The 24,652-nt window shown below is 36.6% G+C and overlaps 1 protein-coding gene and 1 long non-coding RNA gene across 3 annotated transcripts in view; both read left to right on the forward strand.

The window, feature by feature from the left end:
• Positions 1 to 23,506, forward strand: LOC141541208 (uncharacterized). The gene is made up of 3 exons (XR_012481688.1): positions 1 to 7,247; positions 13,423 to 13,484; positions 20,360 to 23,506. It is a non-coding gene; the product is annotated as an uncharacterized LOC141541208 (long non-coding RNA).
• Positions 1 to 24,652, forward strand: part of KCNQ3 (potassium voltage-gated channel subfamily Q member 3) — a 431,416-nt gene that overhangs the window by 59,406 nt on the left and 347,358 nt on the right. The gene's annotated exons all lie outside the window — the stretch shown is intronic.

Raw genomic sequence — 24,652 nt, forward strand, 5'->3', positions numbered from 1 at the left:
TTTTTTTTTCTTTTTCTATCGGTTCATGTATAACTTTCCTTCTCATTTAAAACCTATCATAAATTAGGATTTTTTTTACAGTCTCCATCAGAGTTAGTATAATTATTAGATTGGAATTGCAGAATATCTCTCTTCTTGACAATCATTAAAAGAAGAATAAAAATCTACCTTTTTCCAAATGGTTTTGGTGAAGTTCAGAAATTAGACAGGACTAGATGATCCCTCGAGATCCTTTTCAATGTTGTGATTGTTTGATTTATTAATCTATAATTCTAGCCATAGATGGGGCTCTGTCCTACTGTTCCATTTAATTAATTGCATATATTCATATACATCTTATATTGCTTCAGAATGTATTTACAATCTCATTTGTCAAATCAGGAATTCTTGGACATGTATTACATACACCATTGCATTATGGCATATATGTGACACTCCAACTATGGGAAATGGTGGTAGATGGGAAGAGGTTCCTTTTTTTTAAAAGATAGAATGCATAAACAAGAAAAATAATACAAAATAACACATGTTAATAGTCATGTTAAGAAAACCATAGAATTTCAGAGAGAGAAGGAATCTCAGAAATGACATAATCCTAACTCATTGTAAACTCTTCCCTTTTATAATGCATTCATTACTTGTTAGCCATGATTTACTTGTCAATCTCCAAGAAGGGGAAATCCACTGCCTCTTAAGGCAACCTATTACATTCCTGAACAATTCTAATTATTAGAAAAATTTCCTGATACTAAACCTACTAAGTGACTCTGTCCATTTTTTTTTCCTACAGGTTTAGTAGATGATGCTTCATCAAATGTTTTGCTAAAATTTAAATCCAGTTTTATTAAACATTTATTATATTCCAGGGACTATGTTAAATTCTGGGAAAACAAGGAAAAGCAAAAAAAAATCAAGAAAAGTGAGTTTAATTTGGCAGAACCTGTACTGGATGAAGCCATGTTGGCTCTCTCCATTACCAGTGTCTTTTACAAATATTTACTAATGATTTATTTTATAAAATATTTTATTGGATTCTTACTTCTTTTGCCAAATATTTTCCAATTATGCTTTTATTTTTAACATTAATTTAATTTTTTTGAGTTCCAAATTTTTTCCCTCTCTTCATTTTCTCCTTCATCTACTGAGAAGGTAAGCAATATGATATTAATTATACATGTGAAATGCCAAACGTATTTCCATATTAGCCACATTGCAAAAATAAACAAAAAAAAAAAAACATCCAAGACATAAAATGAAAACATCTTCCTTCAGTCTGCATTCAGATTTTATCCATTCTTTCTGGAGGTAGGTGGAATTTTTCAACAAGAGTATTTTGGAATTATTTTGGATCTTATTTAAAATGTGGAAAAACTGGGAAACTGATACATTGTTGGTGGAACTGTGAACTTATCCAACTATTTTGGAGAGCAATTTGGAATTATGTTCAAAAAGTTATACAATTGTGTATATTCTTGACCTAGCAATACCAATTATTAGATCTTGTTTCCCAAGGTGATCCAGGAAAAAGACAAAAGAATCTATGTGTTCTAAAATGTTTATAGCAGCTTTCTTTTTGGTGGCAGAGAACTGGGAAATGAAGTCCATCAATTGGAGAATGGAAAGAAAGAAAGAAAGAAAGAAAGAAAGAAAGAAAGAAAGAAAGAAAGAAAGAAAGAAAGAAAGAAAGAAAGAAAGAAAGAAAGAAAGAAAGATGGAATACTATTATGCTATAAGAAATGATAAGTTCTCTGATTTTAGGAAACCATGGAAAGACTTGCATGAAACAATGAAAAGTAAAATGAGAATGTTGTATGTAGCAAAAGCGGTATTTTTCAAAGAACATATGTTAATGGCCAAGTTATTCTGAGTATTATAAATGATTAAATCAACTACAAAAGACTTATGAAGTTAGACACTATCCACATCCAGAGAAACAACAAATAAATAGAAAAGCATCGTTTAGTTTTGCATATATTTATTTATTTGTGTCAAACGGTGGCCTTCTCTAGTGTGGAGTTGCAAGGGAGGGAAGGAGAGAATTTAGAACTTAAAATGTAACAACAAACATAAATTACATATTAAAAAAAAGAATAATCTTAGTTTATTCTATTGATGAGTTGATAAGTTTTTCCCATTTGATCATCCTTATAATATTGCTGTAACTGTATACAGTATTCTCCTGGTTCTGTTCATTTCACTTAGCATCTAGTTCATCTCTAAATCTTTTTAGGTTTTTCTGAAACCATCCTGTTTGTCCTTTCTTTTCTTTTTCCTTTTTTTCTTTTCTTTCTTTATTCATTCATTCATTCATTCATTTGTTTGTTTTTTGGCTGAGGCAACTGAGGTTAAATGACTTACCTAGGGTCACACAGCTAGGAAGTATTAAATGTCTGGGATCAGATTTGAGCTCAGGTCCTCCTGACTTCAGGGATGGTGCTCTATCCACTGTGCCACATAGCTTCCCCCTGTTTGTTCTTTCTTGTAGCACAATAGCATTCCATCATAATCATTTACCACAATTCATTCCGTCATTCCCCAGGTGATGGACATTCTCTCAATTTCACATGTTTTGCTACCACAAAAAGAATTGTTAGGAGCACTTTTGTACACATAGGCCCTCTGGTGTCTTTGGGACAAAGATCTAATGATAATACTGATCAAATGATATGGACGGTTTTATAGTCCTTAAGGCATAATTTCAAACTGTTTTCCAGAGTGGTTGGATAGTTCACAACTCTAACAACAGTGCATTAGTGTCCCCTTTTTCCCATAATCCCTCCATCATTTGTAATTTTCCTTTTTTATCATGTTAGTTAGTATCTTAGCTATGAGATGATACCTTTCTTTTAATTTATATTTCAATAATCAATGGCAATTTAGTAGATTTTTTCATGTGACTATTGATAGCTTTTTTTTTCCTTCTGAAAAATCCCTTATCTTATTCTTTGACCACTTATTAATTGGGGAATGACACCTATTTTTAAAACTGAGGCCTTCATCTGAAAACTTGTTGTAAATGTTCCCCCACCCAGTTTCCTGCTTTTCTTTTAATAATAGCTGCATTAGTTCTATTTATGCAAAACATTTTCAACTTAATGTAATCAAAAATTCCATTTTATTTACATTAATCCTGTCTATCTTTTACTTGGTAATAAATTCTTCACTTACCTATAAATTTGACAGATAATTTTTTTATGTTCCCCTAGTTTGTTTATATTACCCTTTATATCTAAATCATGTACACATTTTGACCTTCTTTCAGTATACAGTATTAAATGAACGAACATTTCTTTAGTGAACCATTCTAGAATTTTCCCAATAATTAAAGAGAAACATTCTGGCCTGTAGTTTACAGACTATTTTCTGAAAATCAGAACATCTAGACTTCTCTAGTTCTATAGTATTATTCTTGTTATTCAGTCCTTTGAATATCAATGACAGTAGCCCTGCAATCATACCTGCCAGTTCTTTCAGTATCTAATGATTTAATTTATCTAGGTCAAGTAACTGGAATTGATCAAAGGCTACTTAGTGTTCCTTTTTTTGTTGTTGTTCAGTAGCTTTTTTAGTTCTGTCCTATTCTTTTGACCTCATTTGGGATTTTCATGGCAGAAATACTGGGATAGTTTGTCATTTATTTTTCCAGCTCATTTTACAGATGAGAAAATTGAGGTAAACAGGATTGTATTGTCTGAATAATTGTCTCCTATCCCTACTATAAGGTGTTTTTGTGCTACTCTAGGTGTTTATTGAACTCTTCATCTACTTTCTTTTTCTGTTCAGGTGACCTACATTATACTGTGATGACTACATCACTTCTGTTTATCCCTTCTTTGATCTTAATTTTCCACTGTGCTCCCATCCTATGGTTCCTTATTTTCCTTGCATGAGCCTTTCTTAACATAGGGTACAATCCCAAGTCACTCCTTTAACCTATTCTATTTCTTTGGAATGGGTGATTTATGTTTCAATCATGAGCTCTATTTTATCATTAGATATAAACAAAGTTCAACCTGAAAATGAAGGAGAGATCATTTCTTTGAGGATAAAAACTCACCCAAACCAAGATAATGAGAGAACTTGAGACCATACTATATGAAAAGGAGTTGAAAGTACTTGACATGTAGAAGAAAGAATTTGGCAGAGAAAAGAATCATATTCTAACACCGTTATGCATTAGGGATTAGAATTGTATTGCCTGACCCCCAGGAGTGAAACAAAATAATGGTCATAATGTGAAAAAGAGGTGTTTTACAGATGTGTATAAGGAAAAAAAAATCCTGACAATAAGAATTGTTCAAAAGTGGATAAAAATGAGAGGCAGTATGGAATAGTGGATCAACGTCTGATCACATAGTCAGGAAGACCTGGATTCAAGTCCTATCTTTGATCCATAATAGGTGAGTCAACACAGACAAGTTACCAACTTAAAATGCTCTATATAACTCTCTAAGACATTTAACTGGCAAAGAGAATGACCTTTCTTAGTAAAGGCAGTATTCTCACCTCAGAGTTCCTTATGCCTTATCTCTATCTCTAAAATGGGATAAATTACCTTGGGAGGGAGTGAATTCCCCTCAGTAAAGGTTTTTAAGCAGAGGCGATATACTTTGGACAGGATCCTTGTTCAGATAGATGGGGGACTAGTTGAACTTGAAGGTATTTTGAAACTCTGATTCTAGGATTCATTACAGCCATGACAACTGTGAAGATAACCAGGGTCTTCCATTAATTATTCCTCACATATCATCAAATTTAGGTATAAAAATATAATATCAGTTAAGTGAGTTGAGATTTCAAACCTATGTGAAAGCCCACAAAATCCCACAGGCAAGTTCCCATGCTGCCATATGGTTTCTGAAGTAAAAGCAAGGATCTTCTTCCCTACTATAAAAAAATATGGAGCCCCATTGCTTGCTAAAATAATGCCATGTTACAGGAGTACTTTGATGCTAAACTGGGGTCTTGGTTAACCATTAATAACTAACTGAAATGGAGAAGAAAAGATAGAGAGTCAGAAGACTTAGGTTTGAGTATTACTTAGTTCTTCCACTTACTTGCTAGGTGAGATTGGGGAAACACCCTTCCTTTTTAGGTTTGAGTATTACTTAGTTCTTCCACTTACTTGCTAGGTGAGATTGGGGAAACACCCTTCCTTTTTCTGTTTCAATCTAAAATGAAGATATTCATCTGAGTAGATGGAGCTCTAAGTTACTTTACACCTATAAAATTCTATGAGTTTCTGTATTTACTGGAGCCACCTTTTTGGAAAGCTTAAATTAAAAAAAAAAAAAAAAAAAAGGTTGGAGCTTCCCCGCCTCAATTTCTTCAACTATAAAATAGGAATAATCCCTTCCTCAAATCATAGTCACTGAACTGGAGAATTGAAAGGAACCTCATATGAAAGGAATGCCTCACACACACAAAAAAGGTCATTTAGTCTCTGTTTTAAGACCTCCAAGAAGATCCTACTACCTCCTAAGCAACCCATTCCATTTTAAGAAAGCTCTAATTGTTAAGATTTTGTTTTTCAAGACCAAGCTTAAATTTTCCTCTTTACTACTTCTATCCATTGCTCTTCATTTGCTTTCTGGGGGAGTAGAAGGAGTCTAATTTCTTCTCCTTATCTTAGCCTTCATATACTTGAAGATCACTATCATTTTTCCCTGAGTCTTCTCTTTTCATCCCTATTTTTGAAACTAAGGGATTTTTTACTAAGTTTAGATAAGATACAGTTTTTGTACCTGAAGAATTCAAGATCAGTTTTATGTAAATGTTCCAGGTTGGCAATATTATTCTTAAAATATCAAACATAGAACTCCACACAGTATTTCAGACAGAACAGAACAATAATATCTAATGTGTACATATGTGCATATATGCACTCTATACAAGTATGCATAGATATGTACATATGTATAGATAGAAAGACATGCAGCTTTAACCATTGCAATGGACCAAATAAACTTTATTTTATTTGATTTTCAGAAGAATCTAGTGAGTTGGGTACTACAAATTTTATTGTTCCCAAGGAGCAGATGAAGAAACTGAGGCTGAGAGAAGTTATGTGACTCATTTGTGTTGGGGTAGTTGGAATTGGAGATAGGATTTGAAGTCAGGACCGAAGTCTTTTCCACTGTAACAGCCTTTTTTCTTCAACACAATGGGTTGATCTCCTATGTGGATAATTAACTCATAACCATTGTGAGCTAGTTTCTTCAACTATAAATGAAGATGAGAAATTATAAACATGCGGTATGACTCGTACTGAATACTGCAGATTTCTGCTTTAACTGAAATAAATTAATGGGATACACTGGGGGCAGAAACCCAGAAAACCCAACAAGCTTTGAATTTAGAATCAGCATGTCTTGGTTTGTGTACAGATCTAACAATACTACTTTGGAACATTTATTTTACCACTATGTAACTAGCACAAGATTTCACACTAAAAGTAGACACTTAAATGCTTGGATATTGAGTAATTAATTGTATATCAGGTATTATCTTCTCAGACCTCCAGGAGAAGCTTCTAAAGTTTCTAGAAGTATCTCCATTTTACAGCTGCAGAAACTAAGACCTATGAGGTCCTGTTTTGCCCAAAGACATGAAGATAGTAAGTAGAAGAGTTGTTAGTTTCACCCTCTTTGTCTAGTATTTTCCCCTTCTCCATGTTATAATATGGAAACCTAGAGATGTGAGTAAATGAGCTCTAACAAAGGTACATTATGACACAAAGAGCCTTCTCATTCAGAGATGAGTCAAGGTCTGCCAGTTATGGGTCCTTAATCACTTAGGCCATTTCTCTTACTTTTTCCAGTCTCAGTTTCTTCACCTGTAATAATTACCGTGTGCTCCCTACCTCTCAGGGTTGCTATGAGTATCAGATGAAAAGAGAGACAGGATACCTTCCAAAGCTATGCAGTTCTCTGCAGATGTTATTTATTTATTTGTTGCAGGTCTAAAAGGACCTTTCTGCAGAGCTCTCTTCCATTGAAATAATTAAACAGGCGGGGCTGTTTGTTGGACAGCACCCCCTCCCCTTCCCTTCTGCCCCTTAGCCGCTTTCATGTCAGCTCCTTAGCTGTGCGTAACTGTGCAGCCAGCCAAAAATATCGATTTAGCGCAGGGGCTTTGGCTGCCGGAGAAAGAAACCGCCTGACGGAGCAGCTGGATTTGACAAGGCCATAGCTCATAAACACTTGAACCGACTCCTGCGTGGGGCTGAGAATTTTTAATACGATCAGGTGAGCTGTTGCGAGAGGAGGGGGGTCTGTACGTTGGGGGATTCCTTAGGAAGAGCCCCTTCCCAGTCAGGTGTCCCTCCTCTCGCCCACCCTTGCCTCCGTCCTCACCTCCTCACCCCCACCCTCAAAAGGCATTCCCCTGCATGCTATAACACCCCCCCCCCCCGCCCCCATCCTCGCTGCTTTGCAGAGCTTTCCTGGTCTTTGCAGGTCTGGGCTCGACACGGGGGGGATGCATAATTCATCAATTGCTTTCTCTGCTAACAGCCTCATCCACAAGCAGGGCTGCGGATGAATTCATTTGTCAGGGAAGGGGGTGGAAATGGATGAACAGATGGGATTCCCCCATCACGTGTGCTTCTACAGAATACATGACACCAAGGCGGAGGAGGAAGCCCGGTGATGGGGAGGAGAGGGATGTTTACCTGCCTGGAGGCGGGAAAAAAAAAAAAAAAGAAAAAAAAAGGCTTAGGTGGGATTGGACAGGTTAGTCTTGAAGAAAGAGATGGGAGGATTTTCAGGTGCTTGCATGTTGGGATGGGGGAAGTGATGGGAGTGGGATCATTTTAATCCCTGCGGCCCTTTCGGAAAAGCGCTGCCACAGTTTGTTAACTGTTTAATCCCCGGTTTTGGAATGGGCTGGGCTGCTTTTCTTTAGATCCCCTGGAACAAAGGATCAAGGCTTTGAGAAAGGCAGAAAACTTGCCGGGGTTCGGTGACGCAGATGACTTTGTTCTAACGTTGGTGTGATGGCACGGGAATTTCATGGGTTATTAGGGGAGGGGAAAGGAGGACTGCTCACTGTGTGATCATGGGCAGCTCACTTAGCTCCTCTGCGACACCTTACCTTTTCTAGGCAAAATTAGTCATCACCACAATATTGTTCATGAGAATAATTCCTATCTAGAAAATAGCTAGAAAGGGTTAAGATTTTCAAGCTTTACAGATATCATCTCAATTTATCCTCAGAACCACTTTGGGAGGTAGGTGCTTTTAATGAAGGGGCTGGACTACATGATCTCCGGAATCTCTTTCCCCTCTGATATTGTGGTGTTGTGATTACTCTTTTTCAAGGGTTCTTAACCTAGGTCCTGAATATATTCTTTTTAAATTTTAAATATTACTTTTATCTACATTTCAATATAATCCGTTTCCTCTGTAATACTCTTCAGTTTTATTTTGTGAGTTTAAATCTATTATTCTGAGAAGAGGTTGTATATAGCTTTACTAATCTTGCCAAACAGGGGCCCATCACACACACACACACACACACACGTTAAAAAGGCTTGCTCTTGAGGAACATGGTTTGACTGGATGTATAATAAAAGGAAGCATAGCCAGGCTTTATGATGGAGCTCCCTGTAAGGGCATTCATACTGCTTTGCTAGCTCTTTGTCTTCACCATGGGTTAATGACACTGGGCTGAGTAATTCAGTCTGTGATATGTTATGTGTGATATGTCTTCCTTCAACTTAATGTGATATATAATTCCAGTTTTACCAGAGAAGATAAGAGGGTGGCTATTACTTTTCAAAAGGAATTTTCATTTTTTAATAATTCAAATACTCCATTTCAATTTAATAAGCATGAATTAAACATTCTAGACACAATGCTAAGCCCTACAGATACTAAGACTCCCAAAAGCTAAAGCAACAACAACAACAAAAAAGAAAAAAAACCAAAACAGTTACTGTCCTCAAGGAGCATACATTCTGGGAATAGAAGGTGAGGAAGACAACAAAATATGCCAAAAATGCAATTAAACAAAACAAGCTTTTCTACTTATAGGAGTGGGTGGATAGATGAGAAAAAGTCTCATGTAAGTGAACTTGGACATTCTTAGAGGTAGAAGGAAGGAGAGAGTGCATTCCAGGCACAAATACCTGCCTATCCAAAAGTAGAAGTGGAAAATGGGATGTTTTGAATAAGGGGCAGCCAGTAATCCAGTATGACTGAAATACAAAACATGAGTGAGTGACATAATTTAAGACTGAATAGTTGGTGGAGAGCTTGATTTGTGAAAGGCTTACATGTCAGGCTGAGTTCTGCATTTTATCTTAGAGGTAAAGGGAAACTGACAATTCTTTAGTAGGGAAGTAACATGGGTAGATCTGTATTTGAGGAAATCATTTTGGCAGCTGTAAAGAGGAATTGGAGCAGAGACAGACACATTTGGATCGTTCCAAAGGCTTAACCTTGAATAGAAACTGTGTAAAGGAATAAGAGACAGATGCACTAAATGTTGAGAATGTAAACTAGACACAATTTGGTAACTGATAGGATATAGGCGGAGGATGGGTGACAGAACCAAGTTGGAACTGATTGTTAAATTTTCATTCACAACTCAGAAATTACTAAATACTATAAATCAGGGGTTGTTTTATTGTCTAGATTTAAGAAAATTATAGAAAAATGTTGACAGTTTAGATTAAATTCAAAAGTGTGTCTTGCCTGTTTTGGAGAACCAGTTGTTAAATATTTAACTAGCATGGCTCCCGGCATGCAGGAGAAGGAAATTCTAAGTAAGAGATTTTGAGGAAGCTGAATATTTCACTAATTTTCTTTATAAGTTGTACTTCTCTGGATGACAAAAGTTAACTTTAGACTATGGAAAAAAGGTTAATTTTTAACTGTGAAAGAAATTAGTTGTACACATGATTATCCAAAAATACTTATTAACTACCTATTGGAGGCAGAGTACTAAACTTTCACTTGGGGAAAGAGAACATTTAAATATGACACAATCATTGCTTTCTTGGACCTTTCGTCTAATAGGATCGATAAAGCGTAAGCAAATTTTCCCAATATTTCAGTCTTTTAGGAACTATCATTTTGGTGGGGAAAGTTTTGCCTCCATGGATGCAGATTGTAATCCATCTCTGGTTTTGGCCAGTTGCTGTGGTTTAAGCAGTTTGCTACTCATTGTTTACTGTAAACCAGTCATACTCAGAAAACAGAAATACCATCTCTCATCAAGTGCTTGCTTTCCAACTTGGTAAAAATCAACAGAATTTATACTACACTGACTTAGCCCAAGATTACTTGGCTATTGAAGTCATTGAAGGAGGATTTTGGTGGAGGTAATCCTACATGCAGACTACTATAATATATAATGTTAGGTGATAAATATATTAGAAAGTAGGCCAGAAGAGGGGAAAGGTTAGGTCAAATTTTGAGAGAGAAAAATAGTAATGATGATACTGATGTTATTGTAATAATGTTTATGTGGTATTTTAAAGTTTGTAAAGAACTTTAAACATCTCATTTTAAAAGGGAGGGGGAAGACATTCAAGGCCTTAGGGAACAGTATAAACAAAAGGTACAGGGCATGTTTACAGAGTACATAGTTGTCCAATTTTATCCTATAAAAAGCATACAGAGATTAATAAAACATAAAACTAGAATAGCAGAGTGATACTTGATTATGAAGGGCCTCAAATGCCAAGCTAATGAATTTTAATTTCATAGGGAGATATTAGGGAGTAACTGAAGATTTTTGAGCTTAATAATAACTAGAGGAAGCTAGGTAGCCCAATGAATAGAGTGCTAGACTTGGAATCAGAAAGAACTGAGTTCAAATTTAGCCTAGAATCTATTGTATGAACCTGAATAAATTACTTGTCTCTGCTTCTTCACCTGCAAAATGGGGATAGTAATAGTATCTACCTCCCATGGTTATTCTGAAGATCAAATGAAACAATATTTGTAAAGCACTTAGCATGATGCCTGACACATTGCTCCTACTTCTAACACTTCTTTCCGGAATGGTGCCTCTGTGACCTTGGCAGCTGTAGTTTAAGACACTCAGTTTTAGACTTTTGGAGATGCCTCTTTATTAAAAATGGGATGGGGTAGTACTTGGCTCTTGGGGTAGATGGGAAGCTTGTCAATTTAACCAGGAAAAAAGTTTCAGATGAAGGTAAAAGGGTTCTGTTTTCTAAAATAACTCTCCTTTCTCTGCTATTAGACCTTCATGATTTCCTAAGACCCTTTTCTTTCCTTTGCCTTCTACCTTTCTTCTTCCCCTTTCCCCCTCTCCTTTCTCTTATCCCCCTTTCCCTTCTTAGACTTCCTTCTTCCTCTTTCTGCCCTTCTTCTTCCTTTTATTCTGATTTCCTTTACTTTTCTTCCCCTTCCCTCTTCCTCTTTTCCCCCTTCCCCTTTCAAAAGAAAAGTGCCACAGTGGTTAGAGTGCAATCTGGAATCTAGTGGATCTGGAATGAGAAAGATCTGAGTTTGAAATACTATGTCAGATTCTTACTTTGTGATCCTGGACAAATCACTTATTCTCTATTTACCTCAGTTTCCTTATCTGTAAAATGGGTTTAATACCAGCATTTACCTCCCATTATAATGAAGAAAAAAATTGTAAGGCACTTTGCAAACTGAATAGTATTATATAAATGCTGGCTATTACTTTTTATTGTAGGTTCTTTGAATTTTCTTTTTCCTGTCATTGCTGGTTTTTCTTATTGGGGAAGTGGTCTCTACTTGTTTGAAGTGGTAGGGGAAGAGCTAAGTTCTTAAATACCTCTTACTCCACCATTTATCTAGGATGCTCCAACCTCCATATTTTATATTCAAGAGGAAACAGACCCAACTGACATAAGTGACTTACCAGAGGTTATACAATTAATTAGTGACAGAATGAAAAATAGGACTGAGACTTCTGGGCTCCTTATCTCTTATATTTTCCTCCCCTTTAAGCTGCTATGATTAATAATTCCATTTGTTTATGGGTAGAGAAATGGTAATACATATTTAAAATACCCTGGTATTCTACAAAGTGATAAAATCCACTGTTAGGTTTTGGCTTGATAGATTTTTCTTCCTCATAGCCTCCAATAGTTCAACTGAATTTTTTCTTTCCTCCTCCCTCCTTTCCCCCTTCTCTCCCTGCCTCCCTCTTCCCTCCTCAATCTCTTCCTCCCTTTTTCTTTCCCTTTCTTTTCTCCTTCCCTCCCTCTTTCTTCCCTCTCTCCCTTTCTCCCTCCTTCCTTCCTCCCTCTTCCTTCTTCCTCCCTCTTTCCTCCCTCTCTTCCTTTTTCCTCCCTCCTTCCTTCCCTCTTTCCTTCCCTCCTTCCTTTTCTCCTTCTTTCCCTCCTTTCTTCCTCCCTTCCTCCCTTCCTTCCTTCCCTCCCTACCTTCTTCCTTCCCTCCTTCCTTCCTCCTTTCCTTCCTTTCCTCCTTCCCTTCTTCCTTCCCTCCTTCCTTCCTTTCCTCCCTCCCTTCTTCCTTCCCTCCTTCCTTCCTTCCTTCCTTCCTTCCTTCCTTCCTTCCCTCACTCCCCTCAGTCCTTTCCTCCTTCCCTTCCTTCTTTTCCTCCCTCCCTTCTTCCTTCCCTCCTTCCTTCCTCCTTTCCTTCCTTTCCTCCTTCCCTTCTTCCTTCATTCCTTCCTTCCTTCCTTTCCCCCCTCCCTTCTTCCTTCCCTCCCTCCTTCCTTCCTTCCCTCACTCCCCTCAGTCTTTTCCTCCTTCCCTTCCTTCTTTTCCTCCCTCCCCTCCCATCTTTCCTCCCTCCCTTCCTTCCTTCCTTCCTTCCTTCTTTCCTTCCTTCCTTCCTTCTTTCCTTCCTTCCTTCCTTCCTCCCTTCCTCCCTTCCTCCCTCCCTCCCTTCCTCCCTCCCTCCCTTCCTCCCTTCCTCCCTTCCTCCCTTCCTCCCTTCCTCCCTTCCTCCCTCCCTCCCTCCCTCCCTTCCTTCCTTCCTTCCTTCCTTCCTTCCTTCCTTCCTTCCTTCCTTCCTTCCTTCCTTCCTTCCTTCCTTCCTTCCTTCCTTCCTTCCTTCCTTCCTTCCTTCCTTCCTTCCTTCCTTCCTTCCTTCCTTCCTCCTTTCCCTCTTTCCTCCTTCCCTCTTTTCCTTCTCTCTCTCTTCTCTCTCTCTCTCTCTCTCTCTCTCTCTCTCTCTCTCTCTCTCTCTCTCTCTCTCTCTCTCTCTCTCTCTCTCTGTTCTTCCCCTACCAACCACACATACATTCTTTATTACTTAAATATCTGGGCCCTTAGACTGGAACCCTGTATAATTAGCCTATTTCTTTTTTCTATCATCTATTTCCTCGATGTGATGGTTTAGTTTACTTCTCAAACACAGCCCATTAATGGGCATAGGCTTCTGCTCACTTGTCATGCTATTTAACTCTTCATTTTTTTTGGCTGACCTGCAACCTTTATTCCTCAGAGATTGTGATGTTCCATTCTTTGCACCCATTGAGCATCACTGGGAGGACAGGCATTTAAAAGGTAGGTACTTGCAGTGAGGAACAGATTGCTATCATTAAATTTCTGTGAAGTTTCCCAGATGGAACCCATTCTGCTCTCTTCCTCCTATTCCATTCTGGGCCTAACTGTCCATCCACAAATATGTCTATCTCATATCTAAATTTATGTTTTTCTGTTTCTAAAACTTTCCACCTCTTTATCTCCATATATTTCTCTATTCACTGAAGTACTAATTCAACAGATTGGCCATTTAACTACATGTCATAATCTGAACAATAGATATTTTTCATCCATTTGTTTTTTCCTGTTCATCTGATTGCCTGCCCTGGATCTTGATGCAAAGAGCTCATTATTATGCATAAAGGAGTATCTGAAAGGAACTCACTATATACTGGGAATCCCTGTTCAATTTAAACCTTAAGCAAGCCATTCCAACCATCACTGCTGACATCTTTTGGTTAATGAAAATTTTTCCTTTTTTAAAATCTCACTTAATGATAGAAGGCCCTTGAGTAGTTATGACAATAGTTGCATTTCTCAAAGAATCTTCATGGAACTACAGAAGCGCTGTCATTTCCATTGAACCCAATTCATGCTTGAAATAAAATAGTACAGCATTTCAGACCTATGACTATCTAACATGTGCTTGAAGCTTTCCCATTGGAGGAAACCCATTGTTTCTGCACTAGTCTACTCATGTAATTTTTGGGCATCTTGTCAGAGGGTCAGATTTTTTTTTGGCTGGAGAAAACCCTTTAGGATTAAATTTGGCTCTTCAAGTCAACTTTTCTTACGATCAACAAGATATTCTCTACATCTTTCAGTCAATTATTTAACTATAAATATTTAGGTTGCTGTGCAATACTGTTTGCAAATACCTGTTTATTCCCTGATCATATTTTCACTGAGAAAACCTTTCATGCACATGATGATCATTTTCAAAAGGATTTGAAAGAAATGATAAAATAAACAAGAGTTGATAATTATGTATATGTAGAATGCTTTGCAAACTTATATGTACTATCACCGTGATGATGATAGATTTCCTTTACATTAATTTTCACAATCATCTTTTGAAGGTTGTTTTTTAAACAAGATAGATAATAAATGCTTCTGGATAAAACCAAATTTAAAAAATAAAAACAACAAATTAAACCCCAACTAAATTAAAGTGGATGGGGAATTTGGACACAATTAACCAAAAGTGCTCTTCTCATCCACCTGCCTTTCTTGATTTCCTGATCTGATGTTTTTCATATTGAACACTTTTCTCAATTATCTCCTTCCTTAAAGCCCCAAATGGTGAAGGATTTAGTGCTTAGTCAGTGTTGAGGACTATGGTAAAGATGAAAAATAACTAAATTAACCAGCTTCTTCTTTTCTATCTGTCCCATTTCCTACTCTTTTAAAACTCGACTCTAGACAAATCTGAACGTGAAATTTGAATTGTCTTTATGCTCACTGACACAGTGTGGTCAATTGATAAGAATTGGAAGGCAGGAGAACTAAGGTACTAAAATTTCTCTGGAAAGCAGAAAACATTAATTTATTAAGTACTTACTATGGGTCAAAAACTGTACTAAATGTTTTGCAAATATTATATAATTTGATTCTCAGAACAACCCTGCAAGGGAGGTAACATTATTATCCCCATTTCATGGTTAAGTAAACTGAGTCAAACAGAGGTTAAATGACTTTTTTAGCATCACGTAGCTAGTAAATGCAAGGATTTGAACTGGCAGCAAACTTCAGATCAATCTGCTGTGCCATCCAGCTTTCTGAATCTTAGTTAATCTCTCTGTAAAATGGGGATTGTAATAACCTGTCTCTCTTAATTCCCAGACTTTTGGGAGAGGTTAAAGAGAACAAACACAAAATTGTGAATAGACTTCAGAAGTAAAATCCTGAAATCACAGAATTAGAAATTGGATGAATACTATACTTGGACCTGAAAACTTGGGTTTGACTATTTCTTCCACTCATTAGCTATATGCCTTGGGCAAATCTTGCTGGGCTTTAATTAGAAGGGAGCTTAGAGAGTTGAAAGACTGTCCAGTTTAGAATCCCACTCTTAAAAGAAAAATTGAATGATCACTTCTTGTGGACATTGTAGAAGGAATTCATGTTGAGTCATATAGAGTAGCCTATAGGTCCCTTCAGTTTTGAGATCAGTGATTTCATTAATTTTCTTTACTATCTCTAGCAATTGTGTGTTCAGTATCTGCTAAAATTCTTCTACTGACAGAATTCTAATAAAATAACCAATATTTTATTGTTGGATACTTTTAGAAGGTTTTAATATCCTATTGGTCACCATATAAATTCTTTCTTTTCTTTCTTCCTTCCTTTCTTTCTTCCTTCCTTCCTTCCTTCCTTCCTTCCTTCCTTCCTTCCTTCCTTCCTTCCTTCCTTCCTTCCTTCCTTTCTTTTTTTTTTTTTTTCTGCTGAGGCAATTGGGGTTAAGTGACTTGCCCAGTGTCACACAGCTAGACCATATTAAGTGTCTGAGGGCAGATTTGAACTCAGGTCCTCCTGACTTCAGGGCTAGTACTCTATCCATTGCACCACCTAGCTGTCCCATAAGTTCTTAAAATAATATATCAATGCAATGCTCACTCTCTTCTTAGTTTCTTCAAAGGTAAAGTTTGCAGAGAATGACAGCCATCTTTTTGAATGCTGAAATGAGACATGCCTGCCATGCCAAGAGGTTGCTCAAATAATTCATTTGCTAATTAGTGAATCTGAATCCATAGCAGTTTCAACGTGTCAGACATGGTGTTTGAAAATAAACTGCCTCCCAGGGAATGGGAATGGGATGCAACTTTATGCAATAAGTTCTGGTTATATCCAGCCCTGAAAGTGGAGAGCAGTATTCTGAAAAGAAAAACAAACCAAAACAACAGCAAACAACCAAAAAAAACCCCCAAAACAAACAAACAAACAAAAAACAAACAAAATAAAACCTCCAACAAAAAACAACTCCAAAACAAAAATCGAGAGTCTGGGTGTATTACCTCTCCATTTGAAGATTGGGGAAGATATCGTCCCATGAATCTATTTATTTCTGTAAGAATAGTGGAATCAATGAAAGCTAGCACAAAACATGGAGTTCTGACGATCTTAGAGAATTTCTCTGTTTGACATTTTTCCTACTATGAAATCATTTCCTCAAATTAAAAACAATGGCTAGAAATAAGTCAGGGAATTTGTTGATAAATAACTTGGTAAGTGTTTTAGCCATGGCTGCTAGCCTTCTGAGGACTATCTTCCATAATCCATTATTAAGTATTTTGTCCAACTTCAATTGCTAAGATAGTTTTGTTTTGGTGTTTCCAAGTTGTTTATGTGGAATAAGGAAATTAAAGGAGTTATGTCTTTATATCAAAGCTTTCACTGGAAGCATGGAAAGATTGTTTAATTTGCCTGAAACCAGATAGAAAGATAACTGATAGAGTAGGTGATACAGTGGATATATCACTGAGCCTGGAGTCTAAAAGAACTGAGTTCAAATCTACTCCGCTCTTGAGAAAATCACTTAACCTCTATCAGCCTTAGTTTTCTCTATTGTAAAAATAAGATGGTATTTATCTTCCAGAGTTTTTGTGAAGATATACTGATATAACATTTGTAAAGTGCTTTGCAAGCCCTTGAAAAGTATAATGATTAATAATAACTATTATCATTAATGTTTATAGCACTTACTGAATACTATGTACTGTTTTAAATACTTAACAATTTTTATCTCACTTGATCCTTGCAACAATCCTGGAAGGTTAATGCTATTATTATCTTCATTTGATGGATAAGGAAACTGATAAAAAGAGAAGTTTAAATGACTTTTTTCAGCATCTCACCGCTAATAAGTATCAGAAGCTAAATTTGAACTTTGGTCTTCCTGACTGCAGACCCAGTGCTAAATTCTAGATATTAGCTAGCTATACATTACTTTTGTTCTTGTTTTTGATTATTATTACTAATATCATTATCATCACATTGACATTATCAAGCCCTGGAACACATTATTTCATATGATCCTCCTGAAAATCTTGCAGTGGGAGGTTTTTAAAATTTTTACCATTTTACAGATGAACAAACAGATTTTGAGGAGTATATTGCATAATTGAAATGTATCTCAGTGCATAACAATCCAGTACTTTTTTCTTCTTTATGATATTACTTCCCATTAAGGAATTATACCACCTAATTAAATCGGAATCAGAATCTTCACTGCTCCTGGAGAAGAAACTGGCATTTCAGAGGTGATTTTTCAAATGAAAGCAGAGAACTCCACCATCAATATGAGAAGTCCAGCATCAATTGCAGCTAGGTTGTGCAGTGGACAAAGTTCAAATTTGAAATGGCATCAAACTGTTACTAGTTGTGTCACCTTAATTTCTGCCTCAATTTCTTCAACTTTAAAATAGGGATAATAATAGTATTTGCTTACCAGGATTATTCTGTAGATCAAATTAGATGATTTTTGTAAAGTGCTTAGCACAGTGCTTGGTTATTATTGTTTATGGAAGCTATACAGGGAGGGTTTGTGGATTTTTTTTTTGATGGTTTGTTGTTTTTTAAGATGAAATCAACTTTTTGTGCCATTGACTATTTCCTTCATTATTCCTATTATATCTTTGAGAAGATCAGGTTCTTGGCCAAGGGCTATTTAGGAAGCCCATGCCATGAGATCCTGGAGTTCTCTGGGCCTCCTGCTTTGGTAAGGGCTTACAAAGTATATGCTAAGCCAACCCAGCAGCTGGTACTTTCATCCTTGTCAAATACTAAGAGAAGTACAGACAGGGTTCCATGCCAAAAATGGAGAGATTAGAATTTTGCCTCTCTGCCAATATTGGCAGGAGGGTTGGCCGGGGGTGGTGGTGATAAGATGAAAAGCTGAATATCTACATGGATGATCGGTGTCTAGTTTCAGACAAAATTGTCAGGGTGATGAAGCTTCCAGGTCATAGGAATGATCATATTCATCACCAGTAGATTCCATATTGCTGTTTCTATATAGAGTCATGGCTGATATTCAAATTTGTAGATGTTCCAAAGTGCAATGAAAAGATATATGATGGACCTAAATATACTCTAACACATTGCCAACAATGATTTAAATTCAATAATGGGTTAAAAGATCTCAGTGAAGAGATGAAGGGATGTGAACTAGTTATGTTGTGTGAGAGTAAAACGAGATTGCAAACAGCCCCTGTGATGCTCTGGTAAAAACAAAAAAAAATTAAAGAATCTAGAGGATGGGGCCTATTTAGTGAATGATCTATGAAAGATTCTTTGGAAGACATGAAAACAGTTGCCATGAAAATACACAAAAAGCTGTGATCAATTTAATTTAAGGACATGCAGTGACACAGATTAGCTGAAATATCAGAACAATGGAAACATTTGGTTAATGTTGATCCTTCAGCTTTCTGGTCAACCTTTCATTTATTATTTCTTGGATGCAATTTTGTCAACACTAGATTGAAGAAGATGAAAGGAGTGATGGTATAGAGATGGTACCAGCTTCTCCCATCTTGCTTTCCAGTGGCTACCACAGCAAGATATTGGATACAGTTCTCAGTGAGATAGGAAAGACAATAAGGCAATAGAAAAAAAAAGAAAGAAGTTTCTATCCTAGTCATAATTTTTTTTGTTCTTTTTAAAATTGAAAAAAATTAATGCTTCACTTGAAAGTTACCCAATCTTAGAGCTCAAATTGATCAGTGGGACCATCCCAATATCTCAGGCAAAGTTGATTTTTAAACCATACAAACACATGACAACTTGGATTACTAGGTGGAAGAGAAGTGACTATTCTTTTCTTCCTTTTGTTTGAAGGTCTGCCTTGAAATTTAAAGACTGGTTGTATTTTTTATTCAATTTCATTTAATCATAGAACTAGGATTTTAGAGATCATTTGTTCTAATCCTTTCATTTTACAGATGGAGAAACTGATGTTCAGAATAATGAAGTAACTTAGTCAAGGTCATACAACAAGTAAGAATAACATAAATGTAAATTTGAAACTGACCTTAGAAGCTCCTTAATATAATCCATATCTCAACAGGGATCTCCTCTACAATGCACCTGACAAGTAGTCATCTACTCTTTGCTTAAATAACTAAGAGAGTATCATCCATCTACTGAAATGACCCATTTTATTTTGAATACTTTGATTGTTAAGAATTTTTTTTCTTCATATTAAGTTTAAATTTATCTCTCTACAATTTCCACCCATTGATTAGAGTTCTATCCTGTAGATCCAAGGACAACCCTGTTCCTTCTTGCACATAGAAACCCTTCAAAGACTTTGAAATATCTTTCATGTCCTTCCCACTAAATCTTCTCTTTTTCAGGCTTATTACTCTCAATTACTTCAATTAGTACTCAAATGAATCTTCAATCATTTGCTATTCTTAATTTCCCAGCTCTCAAGCTTTTCAATATATTTACAAAAATGTTGTGCCCAGAATTGAACAAAATACTCCAGATATGGTTGGACTAAAGGGAATGGATAATTCACCCTTTTCAAGGAAATGTTGGAACCCATACTCCAAACTAGTTCTTATTATTACTATTTAACATCTGAACCTTAGTCTCTTGATATATAAAATAGCAATAATACTTTCACTGTTTACTTCATGGGGTTATTGTGAAGATCAAATGATATTTCCAAGGCACACACTTTCTCAAATACCAAATGTAGAAACATTAATGTTATTGTTAATCTGGGGCTTCCCACTTCAAAGATAAGTGAAGACATCATTATTTTGACTAAATGTTAGCACTAATGCTGTGATTTGAATATCAGTCCCAAAAACTGTTTCCCTTGGACCCCACTTTCCTTGGTTTCGTGGCTGTTATTGGTTATCTAGTCCAATCCCTTTATTTTACAGATGAGAAAACAGACCCAGAGAGATGAAGTGTCAACTTTGGAGTAAGTGGCAAAGCCAAGATTTGGAAAAAAGTTCTGACTCCATATCCAGTGCTCCTTACAATACCATACACTGCACAAGAATTTGTTACTATCTGATGTAACTGAGACTTTAAAAAGAATCCTGGAGAGCAAGCTTATTCTGAAAAAGGAATATAAATTTCTACAGGATCCATCTCTACTTACTTATTGTGCACCTAGACACACACAATGGTTTTGACCTGAAACACTGCTGTAGAGGTGTTGGGGATGACTATTCTTAGTGATCATATACAGTTTTGCCCCTTTTTTTCCTATGTAAGAGATGATAAACAGCCTCATGAAGGACTATGCTTCCTATTGAGGATTAATCCAAGTTGGAAAATACTAGTCTTAAAACAAAATAAGAAAATCCTCTTAGGATAGGATCCACAAAATGGCAGACATAAAGCTGAGTTAGTGTGCAAATAAATGATTAATTGACATCTATTGCAAGCTTTCTCTGTGTGCATGGTTTCCTGTTAAGCATTGTGGAAATAATGAATAAATAAAATACTCAACATAGACCTGGAAAGGGCCCATAGCCATCTAGGCCAACCTCATTTTACAGATATGAAAATGAGAACTCCCCAAAAGAAGAGATTTGCCCAAAGCTTTAGGATTAGGTGGGATAGATGCTGAGCTTCTCTTTTAACAGATTAAAATACAAAATAAAATGAATCACCACATTTTTATAGCACATTAAGGTTCACAAAACACTTGGCACCTACATTCTAGGATTATTGGATGAGACTATTTGTAAAGCACTTAGTGCACTGCCTGTCACAGAGTTGGCATTTAATGAATACTTGTTTTCTTCCCTCCTTTGCTCTTTCCTTCTTTCCTCCCTCCCTCCCTCATTTCCTTCTTCCCTTCTTTTCTTCCTTCATTCCTTCCTTTTTCCTTTCCTTCCTCCATTTCTTCCTCCTTTCATCACTCCCTTTTTTCTTTCCTTCCTTCCTTCCTTCCTTCCTTCCTTCCTTCCTTCCTTCCTTCCTTCCTTCCTTCCTTCCTTCCTTCCTTCCTTCCTTCCTTCCTTCCTTCCTTCCTTCCTTCCTTCCTTCCCTCCTTCCTTCCCTCCCTCCTTCCTTCCTTCCCTCCTTCCCAAAAGTCCTGTGAGAAAGGTAATAAAAAGTTATTATTTCCCTTTTTCCGATGAGGGAACAGAGACTTAGTGATACATACATAATTGGTAAGTCCTGGGATGAGGAAATATATATAAATGATATTCCTCCAAACTGAATGCTGTCCCTCACTCTACCCCTGCTCAGAATCCAGGCAATGAATGTTTTATTAAACTTAGAAAAGAAAGGGTGAGAATGCCCTGGAGTAGTCAGAGAGAACTCCATGAAATGTGAAACTGGAATGAAGCCTTGAAAAAATGGATTATAATAATTAATTCTGACTTTATGGTTTGTAATACTCTTTATATTCATTATCTCACTTGGGCAGCAATGACATTTTCTGTTACAAACTTTTATCTTTCTCCATTCCAGTGATTGATAAGATCACAGAATCAGATTTAAAACTGAAATGGGTTTCAGGGACCATCTAGCATTTAACCCTTTCAGTTTACAGACTAGGAAACTAAGGCTGAGGGAATCTCAGCTCACCTTGTTTAGTGTTAGAGGTGAAATTTGAACCAGAGACTTCTGTTGCCAGAGGCAATACTCTTTCCACTATAAAACAGATCCAATATCCCCATGCTCTACATTTTTTTTTTTTTTTTTGTCCTTGTATCTTTTTGAATTTGGCTAAAATTCTTTTCTCTTTCACTCCTCCAACCTTCTCCCTCAAGATTTTTGTTCCTCCTTTGAGAAGACTCTCCTCCTTAACCTCACCTGGGAATTTTTCAACAAAAATAATGCTGATAATGGATTGTTTAGAAGGGGGGGAGAACACTGGATCATAGAATACTCATGCTGGAAGAAATGCTTAAGTCTTATAGGGCAAAACTGAAGGCCAGCAAGTTGGCTTTCTCAAGTTCACATAGATTTATAAGTGGTCAGGAACTAGAACCCAGGGATCCTGACTCTCTTTTCAGACTTTTTCTTCTCCCCACAACACTCTGCTGATTTCAGACTTTCAATTCAATTCAATTAGAATATATTTATTGAGTGCCTATTATGTGCCTGGTGCTGGGAATTGGCTCATAAATTTACATATAATTAGAAGGAACTTTAGAGGCTGTCTAATTCAAACTTCTCATTTTACAGATGAGAAATCTGGGGCCTAAAGAGTTTAAATGACTTGTCCAAGATGATACAGGCAATAAGTGGCAGAGGCAAGATTCAAATCCACTGAACCACGATGATCGAAGACAAAAGCGAAACAGTCCCTGCCCTCGAGGAGCTTACATTCTACTGGGGGAGTTCTTGGAACCTATTTTAGATTATAAGCTCCTGGAGGGAAGAGGCCACGTCTGCATATCTTGGTCTTCTAGCACACCTATGTAATATTAATTCAGCGACACCTGACACCTGGTTTGTGATTCAACGTCAAGGAAAGAGCTGCTGAGTCTTCCATATAACTGAAGCGGACAACTTAATGCCAAAAACTTATCTGTTCCTTGAACCACTGAAAATGGAAATCTTTCGCAAGTAGATGAGGCAATTTTCTGCTTTTCTAAAGAGCATGAATTAAACATAATTAAGTTCTTCTTGAATGTTATGGGTCATCCTTATGGACATACATTTTTGCATTGTACCCTAAAGCCAAGATGAGCATTCTTGTGGATTGTTGCTATGTATTGAGCTGTTTGCCCTTACATTGAATGATCCCAGGTTATTGTGGTTTCAGAATCCTTTTCTTTGCCTTTTATGATTGTCCTGTTTCTTCTTTCCCAGTTAATATATCTTTTTATTGTCGTTGTACCAAGTTCTAGCATCTTCCCAATTACAGTTGATTTACTGATTCTCAACTACTGTGAACTGGAAGATCAGATCATGTCACATCATCAATTTTGTCTAAAACCAAAGTTCAATAGGGTGTAAGTGAATGCCAAGGTTGGTACTTTTCAATGACTACTAGCATAGACTTTTTGGCCTCTGGTCTGGATACCCAGAAGTTGCTTTTTTTTTTTTTTTTTTTTTTTTTTTTTTGGTTTTGTTTTGTTTTGTTTTTCTTTGTTTCTTTTCTAGGCATTGGCTATATTCCAAATAGTTGACATTGCTGAGAAAGTAAGCTCTGGATCTCTGAGGAAATAACTATGTAAATACCATCATGCTATCCTTGGTATATGGAAATAATGGTACTATAATACCTAGAACACTGATTTTAGAGGAGATGTGATTTTCATATTTACTTATGATACTGAGCATAATCTATGAGCTTTAATTTCCTCACCTATAAAGTGGGGATGACAATATTTGCATTATTCATCTTGTAGATTTATTGTAAGACAAACACTTATGTAAAAAAAAAATCAAGGCCTTATATTGAAGTGTGAGTTACTGTTCTGTGCTTTGAGTTGTTCTTTATTGTTCTTTTCTCACAATTTTCTTATGGATAAATTTTCAAGACTTGGCTATAATTATGAGTATAATTTGTGGCCAAGGGTCAAATGAAGATGAACTAATTTATTGGAGGGCCAAACTCAGTTCCCTGGCTTCAATACAGTGCTCTTACCAATTAAATTATTGCATCTAGATATGAATGGCCTGACTCACATCTATCAACCACCTGGTCTATCACTTAGCATCTTGGTATGGGACCAGAGCTAACAAAGGGCCAAGCACACAGTTATATTAACTTATTCTTCACAAAATTGGTTCTGAAACTGGGTGAATATATTCACTGTAAAATGTATTTGTGGTTGAAGGTGGGGAGCATAACTAAATTAACCCAGAATAATCCTGAATTCTTGAGCTGTCTTCCTGGACCAGTCCTGATTTTCCTTATTGATACCATTTTGGTTTCTACTTAGGCCCACTGTGATTTTAAGACATGAATGTGGGTAACAGCACAGTGTTTAAGAAAGAGCAATGGGTTTGGAGTCAGAGGAATTGGTTTTGACAACTTGTGCCTAGCACTTACAGTCTGTTAGGCAACTTACTAATAAAGATCTCTCTTTTGTCCACTTTTCCTAAAACACCTGGTCTGGATCTCTCCTTTGACTCTAATGATTACTACTTAAATTCAGCCTTGTGTTATACTTTATTTGTGCACATCACATTCTCTCTACTGGACTATAAGCACCTTGAAGGCAAGGATTACATTCAGTTTTACCATTTCAGTA

Source organism: Sminthopsis crassicaudata, chromosome 1 (genome assembly GCF_048593235.1).
Source record: "Sminthopsis crassicaudata isolate SCR6 chromosome 1, ASM4859323v1, whole genome shotgun sequence".
Classification (NCBI taxonomy): Eukaryota; Metazoa; Chordata; class Mammalia; order Dasyuromorphia; family Dasyuridae; genus Sminthopsis; species Sminthopsis crassicaudata.